The sequence below is a fragment of the Musca autumnalis genome, unplaced genomic scaffold (assembly GCF_047663935.1).
Source record: "Musca autumnalis isolate F117 unplaced genomic scaffold, ASM4766393v1 scaffold_3, whole genome shotgun sequence".
NCBI lineage: Eukaryota > Metazoa > Arthropoda > Insecta > Diptera > Muscidae > Musca > Musca autumnalis.
Window position 1 is genome coordinate 88838982 of NW_027411866.1, and position 21754 is coordinate 88860735.

At 34.0% G+C, this 21754-nt stretch overlaps 1 protein-coding gene across 6 annotated transcripts in view; it reads right to left on the bottom strand.

Annotated features, from left to right (window-relative positions):
* The window catches only part of LOC141396822 (uncharacterized), a 319005-nt gene extending 297598 nt beyond the window's left edge, over positions 1-21407 (bottom strand). For 2 of the 6 annotated variants that reach the window (XM_073972485.1, XM_073972486.1), the window contains exon 1: positions 20623-21407. The gene's annotated coding sequence lies outside the window, so the exon portion shown is untranslated. Of the gene's footprint in view, positions 1-13126; positions 13671-20622 lie in introns of those variants that run through there. The other 4 variants (XM_073972487.1, XM_073972493.1, XM_073972489.1 and 1 more) reach the window with 4 other exon arrangements.
* Between the last annotated feature and the right edge of the window lie 347 nt (positions 21408-21754).

The window sequence follows — 21754 nt, forward strand, 5'->3', positions numbered from 1 at the left end:
CACTGAACTGATTTAGTTCCTTAGTGAACTGTACAACACTAATTTGTTTTTAATGTGATTTTACCACCAAGAAAAACACTGTTTTATCCTTAAAACTCACTTAAAAATGACACGCAAATTTGACTCAATTTAGAGGGGGCATTGTTAGTCAACGCCTCTAAGCTCACTTGTCACAATACACGTTCTTTTTTAGATTATTCACAAAGTCATAAACATTTTCAATTTCATTTTAACAAAAAAAAAAAAAAAAAAAAAAAACGATAATGAATGAAGAATACCAACAAAGACAGGGTACAGAAAAAGTCGTTGCTTTTTTTACAAAACTCTATTCACATTGTATGTATGAGGGTATACAGGAGCAGCATAATTTAGCCCAGCCAACTTTTATTCCAAGCTCACCTCCCAACAACAAATTTCCATCATTGTCTTCCTGTTTTCTGTATGGTAATCATGAAGACAATGACGGTTATGACGGTGACAAAAACTTGAAGCTGGCAATATGATTGCTATGTTCAATAACTGATGATGCCACTGTTTCTTCTGTTCGGTTATTGTTCTCGTTGCTCTTAAACCGATCATAATTTAAAAATCAATATCCCCAAAAAAGTTTAAAGTTTTTATAGCTGATGAGTGTGAATGGGAGTGGGATTGGAGCCATCCATGACTGTACCTATTAATGAAACTGTTGGCGGCAGGGGTGCCTTGTTTATTTCAAACAGGTAAACACATTCACTTGTCACATATTCTATATTTACGTTTTTAGAGCTCTGTCGTAATGTCAGACATTTCGGTAACGGAAAAACGATAACAGCAATTTCGACAAAGTGAGTTTTTTCATTGCTTTTGGGGAGCTACGGCAATGATTACATGCGACAACAAAGCACGAAAGGGACAATCATCAAAGGTGGGGTGGAACGAACACACAAAGAAAGAAATTCGATTTTGTTATCAATTTACCTGTGCGCACTCATTTAACTGTCGATGTTCATTTGTTTGTCGTGTTTTTAGATTTTTGGAGAGTGAGAGTCATTTGCAACAGCAAGTGCTGAGTCAACACAGAGAACTGTTTATAATTCGACGACAAAGAAAAATAGTGAGACTATCAAAAAAAAAAAACTGATAAGTGTTCGAATGCTTACGAGATTTTGTAATAAATTTTACAATTTCCTATGTTACGTTCAAAACCAAATACACAACATACAAATTGAATGTTGTGCTGAGGGAAAATGAGTATCGAGCAAATTAATTTTTGAAGAAAGTAATTTTGAAAAAATTCTTCAAGAGATTTTAAAGATGCAATCACATTTCTTGTTGATTTCCTTTAATTACAGAGGAATGTGTTTCAACATTCTTTGTAATACACTAAGGATATGTGGTGTTTGTCATTCTGTCACAAATAATTTGCCATCCGAGAAGAACATTTTCGACAAGGACATTTTACGCAATAAGATGAATTTAGCAAGAAGAAGAATTATAATTGAATATAATTTGCTTCTTCTATTTTTTGTTGTTCAGATAATAAATTAAATCGAATAATGTAATTAAATTTTATTCACATCAAAGTAATCAATTAATGTAACTAAAGATGTTGTTGCTTTTAGTTTGAAGGCATAAATTATTGAAGAGGTATGACTTTAATAGGTTTTATATATACGTTGCCAAGAAACATTAAGTCTGTCTGGTTACTTTCCCAGCAAGAATTGTCCAGCAAGAACTTTCTCAGAGAGTTAGGGGTTTCTATTCTCTTTTGCTAGAAAATTGTAAAATGTGAACAGACACCTTCCCAGCAAAAACAGCAACAGTCCGCCAATAAAGGATGCAAACACGTTGTATTTTATTAAAAATAAAAAAGAAAATAAAACAAAACAAAAAATATTTTTCCACTTTACAAATTTATTCTCCATAAAACAATACAATTAGACTATGTTATTTCCACAATAAAATTGTTTTTAATTTTCACAAACATAAATCAACAAAAAACTAAAAACAGATCATTGACTGTTTTCAGGAAGAAGAAGAATTGCTTGTGCTTGCTAGAAGAAATTTGTCCAGCAAGAATTAGCAAACTCTCAGTGAAAGAACTGTCAAAATGTGTCGCTCGAATCGCTCTCTTTTGCTGAATTTTTGTGTTAACAGACGACTTCCAGCAACAATTGGTACAGGTTGTTACAAATTTTAGGGTAACCAGACAAACCTATTATTAACACACATATTGTTACGATGTTAATTTAGACAAATTTCCATTAATTTAAAAATCTGATTTGTAGCGTAAATTTTTATTATGCATTCAGCTTATTTGGATCAGTTTTACAACAACAACTGCTGTATAGAATTTCGCTCACTTTTTCCATACTTATTTTGCTATTGTTTCTATTGTACTCCCTATCTCTCTCATAGTTGGTTTGATCATTCTGTTTTGGTTAATTGTGACGTCATTCATTATTACCCCTTCTATACTTTTGTATTTATTACCTCTATCCCATTCATTGTTTACATTCATCCGCCATTTCGTTCAAAATTGTAGAACATGCTAGATTGAGGATACTACATTCAGCGAACGAGTATAAATATGGGAGAATAGCAGGTGGTTGATTGAGTTGTAATTCAGACCGCGAATTAAAACCGCCAGCCAAGTAAAATAAGAAGTAACCTTAGAAAAGATGTGTGCTTAGTAGAGTTAAGCAGTGTGCTTAGTAAATACGTGATTGAATCAATGAATTAACTTAATAAAGCATTGTAGCATATTGGGTATCACCGTGGTGCACTCAGATGGTCTGCGGTTCGACTCTCAGGTAGCAAAATACCCCACAGTGTAACATTGGCGACATTTCCTAAGTATATCAGCCAAGTGAAACTTCTCTAAAAGTGGTGTTTAAGGCGTGTTCGGGCTCGGCGATAAACAGTAGTTCCAATATCATTTAGCTAATATGAATTGGGGTACCTTGTACACTCTCCCTTGTTCTTTCTGGGATGTTTGGGGAACAAATTATTGTAAAGCATTGTAGAATCGCATTCTAAAAGAACCAACATTTTATTTGGTACAACTCATATCGGAGAATAACACAACATCTACACGGGGTTAAGTAAACCGTAATTCCGTAACAATATATTTGTTAGTCTTAAAGACTGGAATTTTTATTACTCTTAGGGCTATTACTACATGTGTTCTTTTACTATCTGATGGATTTTAAAATGCAAAATAAACTAATTTGGAGGCATTAAAAGTATAACTTTCACATTGAAAGTTAATGACAAGAAGCTCCTCCTTGAAATTCAATCATCACTTTTAACTCTAAGTTAACCGGAACGCTTTAAATCTATTCGGTAAATACAAACTATAACAAAAGAAGACTTATAATAATGGGGGTTAGGATGTTTGGATTTGATTTCGTTATTTTTAACCTTTAAATTTTTTCTCCAGTTACTCCTCTTGGGAGGATAGGACTTCCACAAAGCATCGCCATCTTATTCGATTAGTTGCCGTTGTTTTTGCATCTTCCCAATCATCACTTTTAACTCTAAGTTAACCGGAACGCTATAAATCTATTCGGTAAATACAAACTATAACAAAAGAAGACTTATAATAATGGGGGTTAGGATGTTTGGATTTGATTTCGTTATTTTTAACCTTTTAATTTTTTTCTCCAGTTACTCATCTTGGGAGGATAGGACTTCCACAAAGCATCGCATCTTACTCGATTAGTTGCCGTTGTTTTTGCATCTTCCCAGGTTTCTCTTGGTCGCCTTCGATTTCGTGCTCCTTGGGGATGCCATTCTGGTTATGCTATGAACATTTGTTCTTAGGAGTGGCAAATCCATCTCCATTTTCTACTTTTAATCTGCTTTTGTATGGGTTTCTGGCTCGTTAAGTTCCACAGAATATCCTGCATATGATACCGAAGCATTTGTTTACGAATACCTGTAGCTTTTGCTTGTTGGTATTAGACACAAGTCACTGCCATATAACAGAATCGATTTTATATTATACATTAGGGTTATGACTTTTTGACATTTTTCCTCAAAAATGATTTCCTGTAGCAGGGATGAATGAACTTTTGCCTATTAATCACTATGCTATCGTTTATTCCATTGAAATATAAAAAAAGTTCACGCACAATTCGATTTTAAAAAAATAATTTTTTGAAAAAATATATGAAATGAAAAACATTTTTTTTTTCAAAAAATTATTTTTTTTTGCGCAAATTAATAAATATAAGCCTACTAATAACTATAATAACGTTTATTTCATTCAAATATGAAAAAAGTTGCGAAAAAAGTCACTTTGAAAAAAATTTAATTTTTTTGTTTTTTGTTAAAAAATTATATTTTTGAATAAAAGCGTTTACGACATTTTTACGATTCTCAGAATTGAAGAAAAATAGTGAGAAATAAATTTTATGTCATTTTAATTATCTCATGTGGCTCTAAAGTTTATTTTCAATTATATATCTGTTTTCAGTGACTTCAAAAAATTGTCCATTATTTTTATAAATTCAAATTTTAAAATCATTTTGTGCGTGAGGTTTTTTCACCTAATCACCTTATAATTAAGATTTTATGTAATCTTATGGCAAAACTCATCACGCTATGATACAGGGATATGAGGTTGTAAAAAAGTCATAACCCTATTATACATGCTTCAAATATTTTAAGCTTGATTTTACTGGATATATGTGAGCTTCTCCATACACCTTGCAGTCGTCCGCTTTGTTTAGCCTATTGATTACGTCCGTTTCTGCATAACCAGTCGTTGTTATAATGCTTCCTGGCCAATTGCTTGGCCATATTATGGCGGAAACTTCGTTGAGGTGGTAATACATCCCTACAGGAAAATGTCGATACAGGCCCTAGTTTTTATATAGCCCCATAGAAGATTTAGACATGTTATTCAACCGAACTAACATTAAATGAAAGGTTCTTACACCTGGGAAGGAAACTCGCCGGAAAAACTTCCAGGACATTTTGATATTACACATTGCTTAATTCATTAAGTTAATTAATTCATTAGTTAGCATATTCTACTCCATCTACGAATTAGTGGTGGAGGGTATACAAAGTTCGGCCTTTAACGCCGTTTCTACGTATTTAATATTGAAATAATAATCCATATTGAGGATGAAGGAGATTGAGTATTTTAAATAAATAACATGTCTCTTAGATCTGGTGGCACTTTCTTTTGATAGTATTTATACTATTCTCACATTAGCTGGTGTATGGCCGTCGTAAAGCTTCTTTTAACTCGTTTTTTGTATAAAACAAATATGGCGATACAAGTTCTTAATTCAGGCCACATTTAAATATAAACTTCTTATACCCTAAACGCTTTTGCTTTGCTAATGTATTCATTGTTTTACATTCGTTTTAAGGATTTCTTTTGATTTCTTAATCAACCATAGTATAACCACAAAAAAAAGTCTACATGTAGCCAGCCACATATAATTTTTACACCGCAAATGATATAATTCTGAAAATATTTATTTTTAGTCTTTATTGTGATTTGTGGGCAGAAAGTAAAACAAAAAATCAAAAAGCCATGCAAATGTTAACATCAAATAAGAAATGGCCACTTTGTCATAACATTGTGGTATTTTTAATTAATAATTCGAAATGAAATTCGAAATCCAAGTTATGGCAATGTCTACCTTGCGGATTTTCATAAGCAAATTCATAATGAATAGGTACACATTTCATTATTATTATTCACATTATTATTATTGATTAAATATCAGAAGAGAAACATTGCGTGATTTGCAATTCCTTTAAGTCACGAGAGGGCGACGGAATACTAGGGCGTATATATAGAACTCATGGGAGATTTACAACAGTGCTTTTAACTGAATTAAACGACATAAAAATATTAAAAAAATGACAAAAAGAGTACAGTTTCCATTCACTTTATTGCATTAGAACTAAAATTTCATAAATTTTAAATGTCATAAAAAATTATGAGAAAAATAAACACTTAGGGAAAAAGGTTCTTTCCATATCTCGGTAAATAAGCAATGCAAGTGCTTTCATTGCGGCAACAACCTCTGACTGGCGACATGTTGCATTCCTTCCTTATCTTTTAGAAAACAGTCAAGTATTGACAAAGCAATTCTCAGTACGACATTGTGAAGTGGTGGCAAAGGCAATAAATGTCATATACTACAGAGGTACCTTGGAATCATCATGCCTTAAAGTTTAGTCACCTTTGTTAAAGTAAATATTTAAACGGACACAGAGCATTGATAATGAGGGCTAAGAATGAACAAATAATATGTAGCAAACAAATAAACCAATTGTTATGCCCTGCGGTGTAATCAAAATATGTTTGTAAGTATGTATGTGCATGATAGACAACCATCCAAAAGGTTAATAAAACCCAAACATTCATCAAAAGGGATACGATTTCTCAAACAAAAATGAAAACGTATTTTATCTCCCTAACTAGAGGAAAAGAATAAACATTGTTAATAAATTATAGATTATTTTTAGTTGTGCCTCAAGCATGCTTTTACTTTCAATGCGATATGTTATGTTATTCGTTGCTTAACCAAGCGAACCATGTTGCAGGCAAGTTCACCACAGCTAAGTATCTGGGTGAAGAACAAACTTCTATGTCAAGATGATATAGCTTCACAAAAATAGGATCGCCACTTTGCATCTGTTGTTTTGTGAAGTTAAATGTAGAAAATGTGAAACCGGAGATCTGAAATGCTCGCTTGAATTCGAGAAATCGAATATATATTATTCTATTCCATCTGAAAAGGAGTGCTTGTGCTTCGCTCGTATTTATGTGGAAGTAAAATACGCTCGAACTTGAGCAGATTCCACTCTTGCCGAGTACTCCTTTAGGTTTTTATTTTTAAGTGTGGGTATGTTTCATTCCACAGTAAGCGAAACAGAAACAAATAAGCGTTGACGGTCACTGTCGCCAAATCGTCAGATGCTGTTTTTAAACTTCGTCAAAATATTTCAGTTGCACACTTATGCATTGTTCCTCGAAAATACAACCAAATGCATCAGAGATAAAAATGCGTTAAAAATGCGACGTTTTGAAGTACATAGCTTCGCATTTGTTAAGTATTGTTATGAAATACAATACTTAAGACATTTTAGGACATTTGCAGAGCATCTGACGATACGGAAGTCAGCCATACCCTCAGCCTGCGGCACAATGAAAAGAAGCAAATCCGGTTTGGGTTGTTTTTCCAAAATAAGTAAAGTTAGAGCTGGCCGAATTAAATTTAAAATATATCCGTGAACACTTCTCAACCTGTTCTTAAGCCTAAATATTTTAACTTTTGTGGGAGATTTACGGGAAGAAAAGGACCGATATAGACTTGTATGTAGGAAAGATAACTATGTGCAAAGATTGGACCAATAGTTGGTAGCCGAAAATTTTTTGTAGCTTTAGGGTAATTACATCAGTCAATATGGTCTCCAATAAAAATTACACTGTCATGTGGCAAAACGATCCGAGGTACCCGAAGGAGTTGGACCGATATAGTTCACATTTCTATAGTTATTGTGCCTATCAGGTACTTTAATTGGTCACACTGAATTTGTTTAGAACTTTTGGAGCATTATGTAAGGTGGATTGGATTTGCCCACGAACATTTTCGGTAAAATTTGTGAATAATCTTCGAACAGTCCTTTAACTGCACTTAGCCAAAAAGGTACCCGAATATGTTTTCCAATATAGACCTGCGTCAAAATTGATATAAAGTTTCGGCCAAATCAGTTAATCAATCTGTAAGTTTTCGCGATCATCATTCATTTAATTTCGTGCCGAAGGGCTTATTTAGAGCTATTAGGACATTATCACAGGAAATATGGGCTTGTAGCGGCGCGAAAGTCAAAAAATCAAACTATAAAATTGGGAAATATTTTCTTTGTTTCAATTACAGACACTCTGCTGACTAAAATCTAGTTTTTTTTATTTTTTTGTTGTAAATATTCACTCAGTTATTCACTATCAAATACAAGAAATTTTGCTGCATTCGATTATAAAAAAATTGTTGCTAAAAATTGACTTCATATTTATTTAAATGTTAAATAAATTCGTAATAAAAATGAACAGCATTTATTTTTAATTGATAGCGGAAGGTGTGATTTAAATTATAAAAAATAGTTTGGGGCCTGGAGATAGTTATATAGCAATAAATTTTCAAAATATTCAATTTTGTTTTTATGGGTTGTACGCGCTTGTTCCATATAGTGCATCTTGTAAACTTGGTCAAACTTGGGTTCGATTATTTTTTGGGGAATTAAGTTGGACTAGGGCTACAAATATTTGAAAATCTTCTAGTAACTGCACTTTTAAAATATGGGATTTTGCTTGAAATTAGTACAAATTTAGCTGTGCATTTGTATGGGAGCTATATCAAAATCTGGACCTATCTTGAAAAATTTTTGCAACTACCCCCGGAGTCATTAGATTAACATATTATAGCTAAATCGTTTAACAAATATGGGATAACAAGTAAAAGTTCATTTTATGGGGGTACCATCGAAAAATAGATCCCTATTGAACATTTTTTATATGAAGTTTTTACATGCAGTGAGAACAAAATTAATTGCAAAATTACAGCCAAGTCGGTTGAAAAATGTGATCATGATATTCAAAATAACTTAAATCGGGAGGTACGCTTGCATGGAGACTATTCCAAAACGTGGATCTATGTCCACAATTTTTGGTACAAATATTTTGTGACGAATAATGAGGCTTAAATCCTCAAAATACCCAAAATCTTGAGGTACCGTAATATGAAGGCTATACCAAAATATTAGCCAATATTGTTCATATATGGCCCATTATTACCCACAGACAGAGGCTGACTTGCAAGTTATTAATTTCGCGCCGATAAGTGGGTTCGTCCACTGTGTGTCGTGAAGAGGGCCGCGAGCACAAAATTACCTGACTATAAAACCAAAGGTTTTAAGGTTGACACACAGAGTCATCGGAAAGATGTGGAGTGTGGTGAAATTGAAAATATATTTGTAGAACAAATATATTTTTTCGACGTTTAGTGGCCGTTTCAAAGCTACAGATTGGTATTGAAATTACTTATTGCTACTAAAGTAAAATATAACATATAATTTAGTAATGAGATTTTGTGATGGGTACAGCATTGAGGCATTGCACACAGACAACACAACAATATGAGCTTTTTGCAGTACTTATGTCATTTAAAACCGTAGCTATAAGTGCTTTTGTGGTAGTTGGACACGCCGTTTGAACTTAGCATAGAAAGGGGTCTCATTTTACTAAGTTACCCTCTGTGACATAAGTGACATAAGTTACCCTCTGTGACATAAAAAATTTCTTAAGTGAAATCATAATAATAATGCATATTTGCTATTTGACTAAAAATCCTACAGAAATTTGCCAAACCCCAATTTGAATTCCTTCCAAAATCTAAACATTTCATTGTCGTATTCTTTTCCTTACCAATAACATAAACTTTCTTCACTCACTCACCGATTGTGAAAGGAAATTTAGAACTTGTGTTAATTTCCCACACGTTTTTAAGGTTATTTTATGTCTAGCTATCTTTTACCCAACCCAAGTATTTGCCAATAAATTACCATTCCCAGGCAGAAGAGTGTAATAAAACTAAAACGTTTTATTACTTCCACATGAATGAAATTCCTGCGAAACAAGCCGAATGCCGGCATAATAACATGTCTTGCCAATAGAATATTTCAACAAAAGAATTAATTTTTTTCTATTACTGCAATAATAAAACTCCGCCTTTTTTACAAATCACTTGCCACAAGTTTTATGGGGTGCAATTTGTGCGTTTTGCTTGTATCTCGTTAACAGAATAACCCCCCCAAATCAAATCGGGAATATCTACTCCCAAACATACGGATTAAAGACTTAATAAATTCTACTTTCATTGTTGTTTTTCGATTTCGATTCTAAAGAGATATAATAAAATTAAATAAAACAACAACTACGACAGCCGCCAACAACATTTCCAGTCTATTAATATTAAACATTGACATTGATTGATTATTTTTGTATGCCGGGTTTTTGGTTGTTTGTTGTTGGTTTTATCTGACTGAATGAATGAATGTTTGTCTTCTTGTTTGTCGTTGTGTTTTGTTTTTGTTTTCCTTCTCACTTGGTTTGCACTTTGAATACTTCAAATGTTATTTTTCTAAATGATTCTTGTTTAAGATTTAGTGGTTGGGTTTTTGTTTGTTTCTTCTTCTTTTTATTTTATTTGGAGATTATATTTCTCCCCCTCGATTTGATTTGAAATCATCATCATCATTTGCATGGAATGTATCATTCAATCCAGAGAGTACGAACACAAATGGGAGTGATACGGGAAGAGCTTCCATTTCTTATGGTTTTGTCATGGGAAAGGGAAAGTAAAAATAAATAAAATGTAAATCTGTATTAATGATCTGTCGAAGTTTTGTTCGAAATTAGTTTGCAGCAAGTCTGCTGGAAAACAAAATAAAAAACATTTAAGCCTGTTTATGACACAATCTCCACTACTCCCTCCATTTCGGCACCATACCCACCCAAGACATTAGCAGTCGTAACACAAATATCCATAGAGTATCGGATAACGCCAGGGTCGTAGTCATCAGTACAACAATATGCTTCCAAAGAAAATAAATATCTTAATCTCTATCCATGACTGTTGCATATGTTTTTTTTTTCTTTTCTATGGAATTGTCTCTTCCATGTGCACATTTCAATTTCAATTTGAATCCAAAAATTATGGCTAAGCATTCATAAGATATCCATCCATATATGGGAATTATCACACAAACTGGAATTCGTTGAAAAACACGATACAGACCAATTAAAATCACACGTGACAATTAATACAATTTATGGCATATTTGGTATGTCACGCTTGTATGAGAAACCGACTAAAATTTATTTCATACCATCGAACACTTCATTGCATCAACACCTTTGATTTAAAAATGAATTTTGAAAATAAAGAAAAACTAATTTATAATTGATTTGTTTCGTGTGATAATTTTTACATGGATTTTGTGTTTTAGTGAATATTTATGATTTTTTTTTTAATTTAACCGGAAAAACATCATGTTACATCTACAGATGTACATTAGGGTGACAACAAAAAAAAAAAAGAATTTGATTTGATACAAAAACTTATGTGTGAAAATTTACGGCGACCGGTTAACGTTAACCCGTGGTAACCGAGTGATCTCTGCTTCCATAGTAATTTGAATGGGACCAAAGGTGAATTTTCACGAAATATCTCTAAAGACCGCATTTAAACTTTTGTTAAAATCGGCTCGGATTATAATAATTAGCTATATCATATGGCCCGAATTACTTATAATTAGTCAAATTTAAATATCAAAATCAGTCCCGATTTCGCCTTTGGCTTCATATATGTAAGTACTATAAAAACAAAGGCCGGTCAAGGGGTACATGTTACCGTTACCCGATCGCCATAAAATTACATATATATGAGGCTTTTGGATCAAATGGACAAATTTAGGGTATAGGACATTCAAAATGGATTTTTGTTGGACCGCCTTAATGTACATACGAATGGCATACATGTATATACATGTGCAACTAACATTTTGGGGACATTTTAGCAGATACATTTTAAAATTTTTCTCTCTTAAAACCGAGAGCGGTCTACTTTTTAATAGAAACAGCCTATGGCCTTTAAGTTGGATAAGTCTCAATATACGAGTACATACATACAAATGAGTATAAAAAACATTCGTTCGATAGCTGTGTGACTTCATATAAAGCTTCGGCTTTGTGGCTTAAGAAGGCATAAGCGCATTGCCACGGACATCTGATTAAGTCATGGCCGGTCGCCTGTGTTTCTGTCTGACTAGCTGATGCGTAGCACGATATTTCCCGATACAAGGGCGCAAATCTTCTTAAGCCTAACCACTAAATAAAAACTTGATTTTGGTGCATACCTTGTACAACGAAAATATTTCTAACAAAATTAGATCGATTGTTTTGATTTTGGAAAATTGACAAAAACCGTCTTCTTGTTATATTTTAGAGCTTTTCAGACACAGGGAGTTATCCCAATACGAAATTCGTTGATAGAAAAGTCGGAATAATGAAAAGTGAGCTTTTCGATTTTTTCATAATAATACACGATCACTTTGCTCAAATTTCGCATGCTTGACAGTGTTCATTTTTGTCAGTCATCCACGAAACTTAAGGTTCCTGGGCAATTAGAAATCGATCAAAAAACTATCATTCAAAACTCATCGTGTGTACCCCGTATTAATCGAAAGTCCATTTCCGTAAGCCTAATGTGTCCATATGAAATCTGCCTTTGCAGGAAATTTCTACATAAACGTTTAAAATGTCAGTGTGGAGAATATACATAAAGCGGGGGTACACACTATCAATTTTGACTGTCTGTTTTCATAGAATATCGATTGTTTCAGTCACCAACATACATGAAAATGTTCGTGGTTGCCTGACGACTGGCGGCAAAAATGAACGGCCAAACTGGCAATCAACCGATATTTGAGCAAAAATCGGCAGTCAAAACTAATGGTACCCTGCTTAACTTTCTCAAGAAGGTATACAATTTAATATGCCCACATTAAGTCCCAATCTAAATTAGGCAAATTTACTTGCGACAAGTCTCTGTTTGTAGGCGAAACACGTAAAGGGAATGGAAGTGAAACAAAATTACTCGTACCGGCAACTTTCAGGCAATATCTTTTATATTTTTTGTAATTGTCAAGACTTGCTGGAACAGAATTGCTTGTATGGGCGCACGAGGAAATTTTAAAAGGGAACGAGAAAAATTGTCCCTAGGAAAATCGTCCAATGTAAAATGGTATTAAGTGTATGGCAAACATTTGTGTGGCTGCACAGCTTATATTTGTCATGTGTTTTATTTACTTATTTTAACATTTTCTGAAACTTCTGTCCTTCTACACTTTCCACAGAAGCTTTGGTGAAAATATGACAGGTATTTACTGGACATTTTCATAACTTCAAGGAGATGTATAATCAGACATACTTCAATGGTTTTATCTTGTGCAGTATCTAGACATTAATTTACTGTTTCAATCGGAAAAAACTCAACAAGATACTAGGTATGTCATTTAATGCTCTTTGCGTTAACTAATGTCTTAACTGACTTACCTTTGACAAGCTAATATTTAATCCAATTATAATCCAATAAGCGATGTCATGACAAGCTGTCAGTAGTAACGAATACCGGTTGCCTAAGCCTAGTAGTGTACATTCAGTTGATGGTCGATGCCCACCAAAGAGTATTCAATATCCGGTACAGGTAATATAATCCAAATATTTTTAATTTACAACAAAAAATTATTGTAAAATATAGCAATAATCTTTGCCGTTTCGATTTATGGATGAGGTGAGGAGGTACAAAGGAGAGAGGATATTATTACACTTTTTAAGATTATTCTTTTCTTATTTATTTCTCACTCTCTCTCTCTCTCCCCTCTTTACCCGTTTTCCTTTAAATATTTGTCCACACTTATATACTAAATGGCTTAAACTTCTTTGGAAATATTTTTGGTTTAAGATTTTCTGTTTTGTAAAATTTGTTTATTTATTTTTCCCCAGCTTGTTTTTACACTTTTTGCTTCAGGTTATTTGCTGCTGCACTTTATCACACCACATCAATGATGATGACGATGATGAATCACACTGAACCGATGAAACGGGCAAATGGAGAAGCAGACAGACAGACATGAAAAAGAGGAAGAAAATAAAAGATAAACAAATGATAAGAGGGGCATAGTACATACTTATGACGGCAAACTATAGAAAACAGCAACGAATGACTCGAGCAAACAAACAAGCCGAAAAAAGAACAGCAACAACAAATTTAATTATTCAATATAAAACAAAATAGTTTTGTTTTTGCTTTTTTGTTTAGAGTGGAGTCAAGTGTGAGGTGAGTGTAAACGCAATGCGGAAATTTAATGCAAAGGAAAGTGCAATCGAAATTTTGTTTTTTTTTCGATTTTATTTAATTGCAATTTTCATTTGAATCTCTCCATTCAACCAGAGTACAGCAGTCAAATGGAGGAACAACAGACACGCAGCCAGTCAGTCAGTCAGATACACTTGCATTAACACAACTCACTCAAACTCCTCACTCGTTCACTCACTTTGACGACCCATAACACTTACAAAAGATTTGAGAATCAACCAAAAACGAATAAACAAAATAAAAAGAAAGGATGATACAAATTGCTTGTAGTTCGTGCACAGCGCATAGCTAACGATGAGTGATCATGTGCTCACTAAATAAAAATATTTAAAGTGGATACAGTCAAACCATAACTATAACCTATGCCACTTTGTGAGCAGGGTTTATTGATTCGGGTGGACTGATATAGTAAAAGTTTTTTTGTGTTACTCACAAAACACGGTCCTCTTGAACCAACTTTAAATGAAAGAAGCTTACACCTGGGAAGTTTTTGCTGATTCTGAAACTACAATGTTCATAGATGAAAAAATCAAAAAAAGTTCACATTTTTAGGGTTTTTTAGGTTTTCACGATTCTTCTTGCAAGTCCTATCGAAATGGGATAAGAGAAAATATTGTGAAAATTGTGAAAACTCTCTTTGATCGCGACTTATTTAAAAGCGCTCCGGCGATTTTTTTGTTTTTTATTTTGCTCATCTATGAACATTGTAGTTTCAGAATCCGAGAAAACTCCCAGGTGTAAGCATCTTCCATTTAATATTGGTTCAAGAGCACCGTGAAAATATCAGAGATACGTATTTTTTTTAATGAGAAGCAAACCGAATTTCCCTAGAATCCTTGGTGGTGCTGTGCAGGTAAGTCCCGGTCCACACAAGAGCGATTTCATTGAATAAATTTCATGAAATTACACGTTCATAGATCAGGTTCCCCACTACATCAATTTCATGATTCCACTCTAACATGGAACTCGATCTAGGGACGCATAATTGTGGACCAAGACTAAACAAAAACTACTGTATTTTGTACTTGTATCATGTACCAATTTATGAAGGGTTGCTTCAAACTGGTCTGAAAATGTGACCTCCTAAATTAGGAATTGTGAAGACACTGTTAGCGGCGTTCTTATACGAAGCAAATCTCATTTTGGAAACACACGTTTTTTTTTAGTGTACCATATTTGGATATTTTGCGATGTCGCTACAAGGGCTCGAGTACAGCCTCTTTCATGAGTAAGAACAACAACAGCATGTTGATCTGCCTGCATTTTAAACATTAAACATTTCATTTTAGTGTGGTGGATTTTTTTCTTCTTTTAATGTGTGGAACAATATGACAGACTGACTGTTGCCTGTCTGTGTCTCGAGTCTTCCGTCAATTCGACCAGCGATGGCCTTTTATTGTCCCTACCTAAATAAAAAGATTCACATGTTGTTGTCAATATAAGGAAATTGTATAAGGAAGAAGTATGAAAGAATGGCAAAGCAAAACCAAAAAACTGTTTTGTAAATTTGAAGTTGCTCTGACTGCGGCAAATATCTTTGCTTATTGGATGACCAACACCATTGTTAAGCACACACACATACATGTTTACATGCAGACATAAATCAAGAGGCATTCTGTCTGGCTGCCTCCTGCTTCTTCTTTGTTGTCTTCTTGTCATGTTCTTTTTTCCACTTTAGGTGAATCTACCATTTTAGGGTGCATGGTCGCGTTTTAATTGTTGTTGTAGATACTGTCTTTTCTTTCCTTTCTTGATTATAAGAACATTGTGAAATATTTGCAATAAATCCCCGGAGAAAAACGAACGCCACTAACCAGGCGAATTTTAAATTATACAAACGATTTATCTTTTTGTTAGTTTTCTTCTTTTACTTTTGTTCTTTCTTTCGGGTTACAAAAATCTTTGTTTTAATTTTCTTTATTTTTTCTTGTTATAAAGGAATAAAGTTGTCTAGAAAAATAAACCCCAAAATAACCAATTAAACCTAAGAAATTTGTATAATTAATAATATTAAGAAAAATAAACAAAAATCCAATCCAAAAAAGCACAGCTTTGAATAAAAATTCAACACTTGACCAAATTATTTATGACTCTGAAGAAAAAACCAACTTCAATATTCTTAAAAAACACTTGAAAACAAAAAAGAAATATGTGCTCGCACTCCAAGTCGATCAAATTACACTTTAAATAAATCCCACAAAATCTACTTTGAACATAAAGCCCCTGAAAATATCAAATTGCATTTGGGTATTTAGAATTCTATAGCAATGCGACGACCCTGTTGCACCATATTAAATTTCATTCCGTCCACTTTGAAATAATCCATAATTTTATGATTTTATAAATAACTTTTTGTTGTTGGGATGTTTCTTTAAAAAAAAGGCATTTACAAAGAAAAAAAAATTAAGTTGCACTAAAGATAAATAACGCCTTTGAAACTACTTAGTATAGTGCTCCCAGAGAGAAGGTGGGGGTCTCATCCAAAATCGAATATCATTGCAAGTCATTGAGAATGGTAGTGCATACATTAAATCGAAGTCATTTTGTATTTTCTTCAATTTTTTGTTTTCACGGAGAAGAACATTGACACAAATTTAGACCAAGTATATGGTTAGGGTACAAATTATTAAACCTTCCCAGTGAATGTGAACTCTAGTTGATATTATTAGAAATTTTTTGACATAATAAACAAAATTTGACAAATTAAAAAATACACTTGTGCCAATTGTTTCATTACATGACGGCTTATACTCCTATATGTATTTAATAAAATTAGTATTTTTTATGGAAGATGAAAACTGTTTTGGCACTAATCATACATATGTTTTTGCAGCTATATTACACCAAAAATTTAAGTAAATTCGAGAATTTCGGGGATACCTAAATATACATTAATTAGTTAAGTAAAATTATTAAACATACCGATTTTTGGATATAAAAATAATAATGATAATAATAATAATTGTTCCACAAACATCCTATAAGGGACCCCGATTCATATAAGCTCAATGATATGGGACCTACAGTTTATCGCCGAGTCCGAACTTCTCCATTTTGTGGAGAAGTTTTACATGGCTGAAATCCTCAGGAAATGTCGTATTGGGTATTTTGCCACCGTTGAAAAGTGTTTTGATGTTGGCTTAAGTTATTTCTGGTAAAAGATTAAAAGGCAAAAGCCAAGCTAGTTCGAATTTGGATCTGCGACCTTTATTGTTTTACCAGAAATGACGTAAGGAAGAATGCCATGCTGCTTATATACCGAGGTGTTTAATCCACTAGCAACTTGAAAATGTTGAAATTATTTCAAACATAGCATCCGATGCCATGCTATTTATGCCTTTATGAGGTTTATAATCTTCGGCGCATTACCTCTTATGTTGTTGTGTGGGTTCGAATCATCGGCTTTCATTCGATCAATTAGCTCAACTCCAAAGAGAAAAATTAAAAAATAACATTAAAATGATCGTCGCTGTAACTGGCAAAATTTCAAATAGAAAACAGGCTGAGCCCGGCTGGGATTTGAACCCACGTCCTCGAAAAACATATGAAAATGTTGTCACGCAAGTTGGCGTTCGAAGCCAAAATCATAACTTCCAAAGGCTGCGTAAAAAGCGTTTGTCATTGAAGCCATGCAGATTGAATGTATTGTTGTAAAAACGCATTGCATTTGAGAAATCAAAGTTCGATGACCAAGAAGCCACTCCCACAGCCGACATATCTGATGAGCTGCTAACTAACAGCGAAACCAGTCGCATAATTTGAGGTTGTGTGGGTTCGACTCTTCGGCTTTGCTTTTTCACTAGCAAAAAAGGAATAATATTTACAAGGTCAGGATTGGGATATGCGATATTTTTCGATACCTTCAACTAAAAATGTTCGATCTCAATCAACATCGATGTGAGAATTTAAGGAAGGAACTCAATCAGCTCGTTGCTTTGCTTGATTTCCAAATGTCTAAGTTATTGCTTTACGACGCCGCTTTCTTATTGGTATCACATATCGAAGCGTGACATTTTTGGCGCCTGCGATCATGTGTTTTGGGTAAACAAAAAAGTATTTTTGAACATTATTAATTTTTCTTGACTTTTATTGTTATTATTTATCGGAAAAATGTAATTTAAAATGAAAACAAGCAAGTTACCGCCAAGTGTTGTTGTTAAAATTGATTGTTTTGTGTCAAATAAAATGTCAAATATCAAGCCGAATACGAATTCCAAAGTTAAACAATTTTTAACTTCGGCGCTTGAAGTCTTTGGTAACACCAAAGGGTGCAGGATCTCAGCACCATGATTTTTATCGTTTTTGTATAATTCGACAGGTATGCCATCAATGCAGCCAGTTTTTCCATTTTGTAATCAGTTAAGATTAAAAACCGTATCCTTGAATTTACATGATAGATTATGGGATCAAAACGAAGACACATTGCTACGTCTGAAGGATTTAAAAAGTGTCGACTCCTGCTTATATATTATATTGCAATAACATTCCATAGCCAAAATATTCAGAAGGTATGTTTAGAATTTTTCTGATGGGTTTACCTGCCGCCGAAAAGGTTTGAATTCACGATATTATGTGTACATGGCGGGCATGCAAACCACTTCACCACCGTGGGTGTAACGGAAAAAGCCCACAATCAACGGATCAACAATTGCGACCTTAGGTCAAGCAGTTCTACATCGAATATCATTTTACTCTACGTCATATTTTGAAAAAGATCATCAAAAATACTTCTTTTTCGACCATGAGGAAGCCTACAACATCCTAATCCGTTCGAAGTTCTTAATAGGTGTTCGAATCTGTGCCATTGACAAAATCCGTTATTTTTTAATTCATCTACCGTAATGTGGGTTAGGTTCGTAGAGTCGCTACGACTGGGCAATAACAGAGGTAATGTTTCAATGTCTCCGCATGCTCTGCATTCACAACCTATTTTGTGCAGATGCGATTGTAGTCCAAGGTGCCCTGTAAAGATGCCCATCAATCAATTTACTCATTAAAAGTAGGCCTTTTGTTTTGTCCTGATATGGGTTTCCCATAGAATTTTGATGTATTTCCTTATCTCCAAATTATTTTGAAGTCATGTATTGGCATGTTTCAATGCTCATGCCTCAACTCTACATATACTGGTTACCCGTAATTCCTGAATGTCCTGGTATTTATATACTGTTCTCCCAACCATGATGGGAGTAGTTATTAATTAAATTCATGAACTTCAATACAGTTCTTGATTTTATTGTCCGTAAGGACGCTAATTTTGAGTGGTTGGCCTTAAGTTAGCATTGAACCAGTTCAGACGCTCTGTCACTGCTCGGACTTCCGCCTGAAAATCGTGTTATTATCCGGCAGACGGTTCTTTAATATAAAGTCTCAGTACCTTACTCCCCCAGCACTGACCCATCTATATAACCGCAGCTTCCAGTTCCATCAGCCCACATGTCTCTGTCCGTAATTAATGTTTAATGATTTTATAAAACACCCGCTTTCAATCTACTCGCTTTGAGCCTTATAGCTGATATAGCCGCTTCATACCTTAACTGAGTTTCTATGAAATATTCACTAACTATAAGATATGGAATTTCCATTTTATCCAATTTATATTGAAAGAGCACCTATGACTTATGTTTTATGACGATATTTCTAGTCAACGCTGCAAAATCGAAATGCTCATTTCCCACCTCTGGATATTGTCAATTCACTCTTAGCACGTTCTCATTTATTCAGATTACACTGTTTTAATGTTCATAATTGTGCACCCACAAAAATACTGTTTGTGTCTTAAATCATTTTAATTTGATTCAGTGCGGGTGTACTGATAATCTGGTTAACAGCAAACTTCGTCTTTGTTGGGCCAAAACAAAAATAAAAAAACACAAGACTGGTTTCAATTTACAGTTTCGCATAAAGGAAACACGCACCAACAATGAATCATAATAATTTGTAAGCTATAAAATCACTTTGGGCATGAGGTCATTTCTCACGAACTGAAACAAAATACGCCGCAACAAAACAAATCGTATTGTTGGCTAAATATATTGTCCACTGTGAGGTTTAATGGACCATAACGAATTTTTAGCGTTGTTCAATCGTTCACTAACTCGTTACGTTGTAATGAATTCGCAATTGCACAATACCTAGTCACTACTGACAATAAAAAGCAAACCGGTTTTGTGTAGTCCAAAGAATTGATGCTGTCGATATCGTTTGGCAGAGGCTGATGGCTGGCTGGCTACGTTGTTTATGCCACTGACTCCTCCGCTCACCGCACAAGTCATCGCAGTAATGGTATGTATACAATATCCAAACAAGTTGTGATCTTTGGCATAATCCAAAAGTTGCCAGCTAACCAACCAAGTGAATAAGTGGTCCAGGCAGGAGTTTTCCTAAGTACACACATCATCGATCTCCATAAATGGATGGATGCTGTGTTAGTAGACGTTAAACCGGTTACTCAAGATCACACAAAAATAGAATGAATGCAGCAGGCACATGTACGTCAAACACTCACACACAAACACACATTGCATTGCACACAGATACGCGGCTAAGTATTTGAATGCATTTAACAAATACACACAGACACACGTCACACGTACATTAATCACACAAAATTGCACTTAACTAGTGTATTCAAAATATACTTATTCCGTGGGGAAAAGGTTTCAAAGAAATTTACCTTTTTTACATCACAATTAAAATTAATCCACTCAATTTAATTCATCCGCATATTGTGTTCTGCTTCTTTTGCTTGAATTTTCTGTTTCATTAAAATATTTTGCTTTTTTCAACAACTTCCAACTGTAATTGAATACTTGTGCCAGTAGTATGGCAGCGTATGATGAACACTTCTTACTTCTTCTTTGTTGAAAACCACCAACTTTTTTCTTCAATGCGATTTTTTTTTTTGTATTTTTATTTCAATTTTTTCTTTTTTGTTTTGATTTTGCTTTATTTGCTTGTTTTCTTTTTTATTCGATTATTGGAGCAGTCAGGCATTAAATTCTTTTTCTGTTGCTGAATTTTAATTCAAACCACAACACCATAACTACATGTGTGTTATTTGTTTGCATCTGTATGTAATATACACGCTCACGGTGTTATATTTATGCTCGTAGGTGTGTACCACTCACTCTCGTAGTAATACGACACAACGGTAAGTAATTTATTCACGAATCTATACCGCCAGCCGTATGTTTGCTGCTGCAGTTTAAATGATGACAGTTGTAATAATCCAAAATGCACTACTCCATTTGTTGCCGTCGTTATATCGCGCACGTTGTTTTTTTTTCTTCACTGAATTTTGATAGCAGCGATGCGGAGATAATAACATGAAAAAGCACCACTCGATACAATGACTTGAGAACGCATAACGTTACGTTAACGCATCGTATGATTCGTTATCAACCAGCACGACCGGTGTTTACAAAACAACTGGCATTTGTTGTGAGATTTGCCAAGCATACGACTGGGCTGGCTGGATGTGGCCGCTTCAAAACATATCAACAACATTACTTCAAATGAGAGAAACTTGTACGCACACACGCTGATGAGAACGAATTTGGTCAGGAAAAATTTTAATATGGCAATTCCATTTCTCTCTTATCTTCAAATACGAGAGAGATAGTGTCATTTTACATTAGTTGGTACTGTTAAATAACAGTGTTGCCTATGTTATGGGTTATATTGGTAGCCTAAAACTATGCAATGATTCGCAACTATAATCCGTTCTGTGTTCAAGAGTAAAAACTGAAAGTTTTGCAGGAAATGCGAGGTAAAATGAAGTTGAGAAGGAGATTGTAAAATTATCA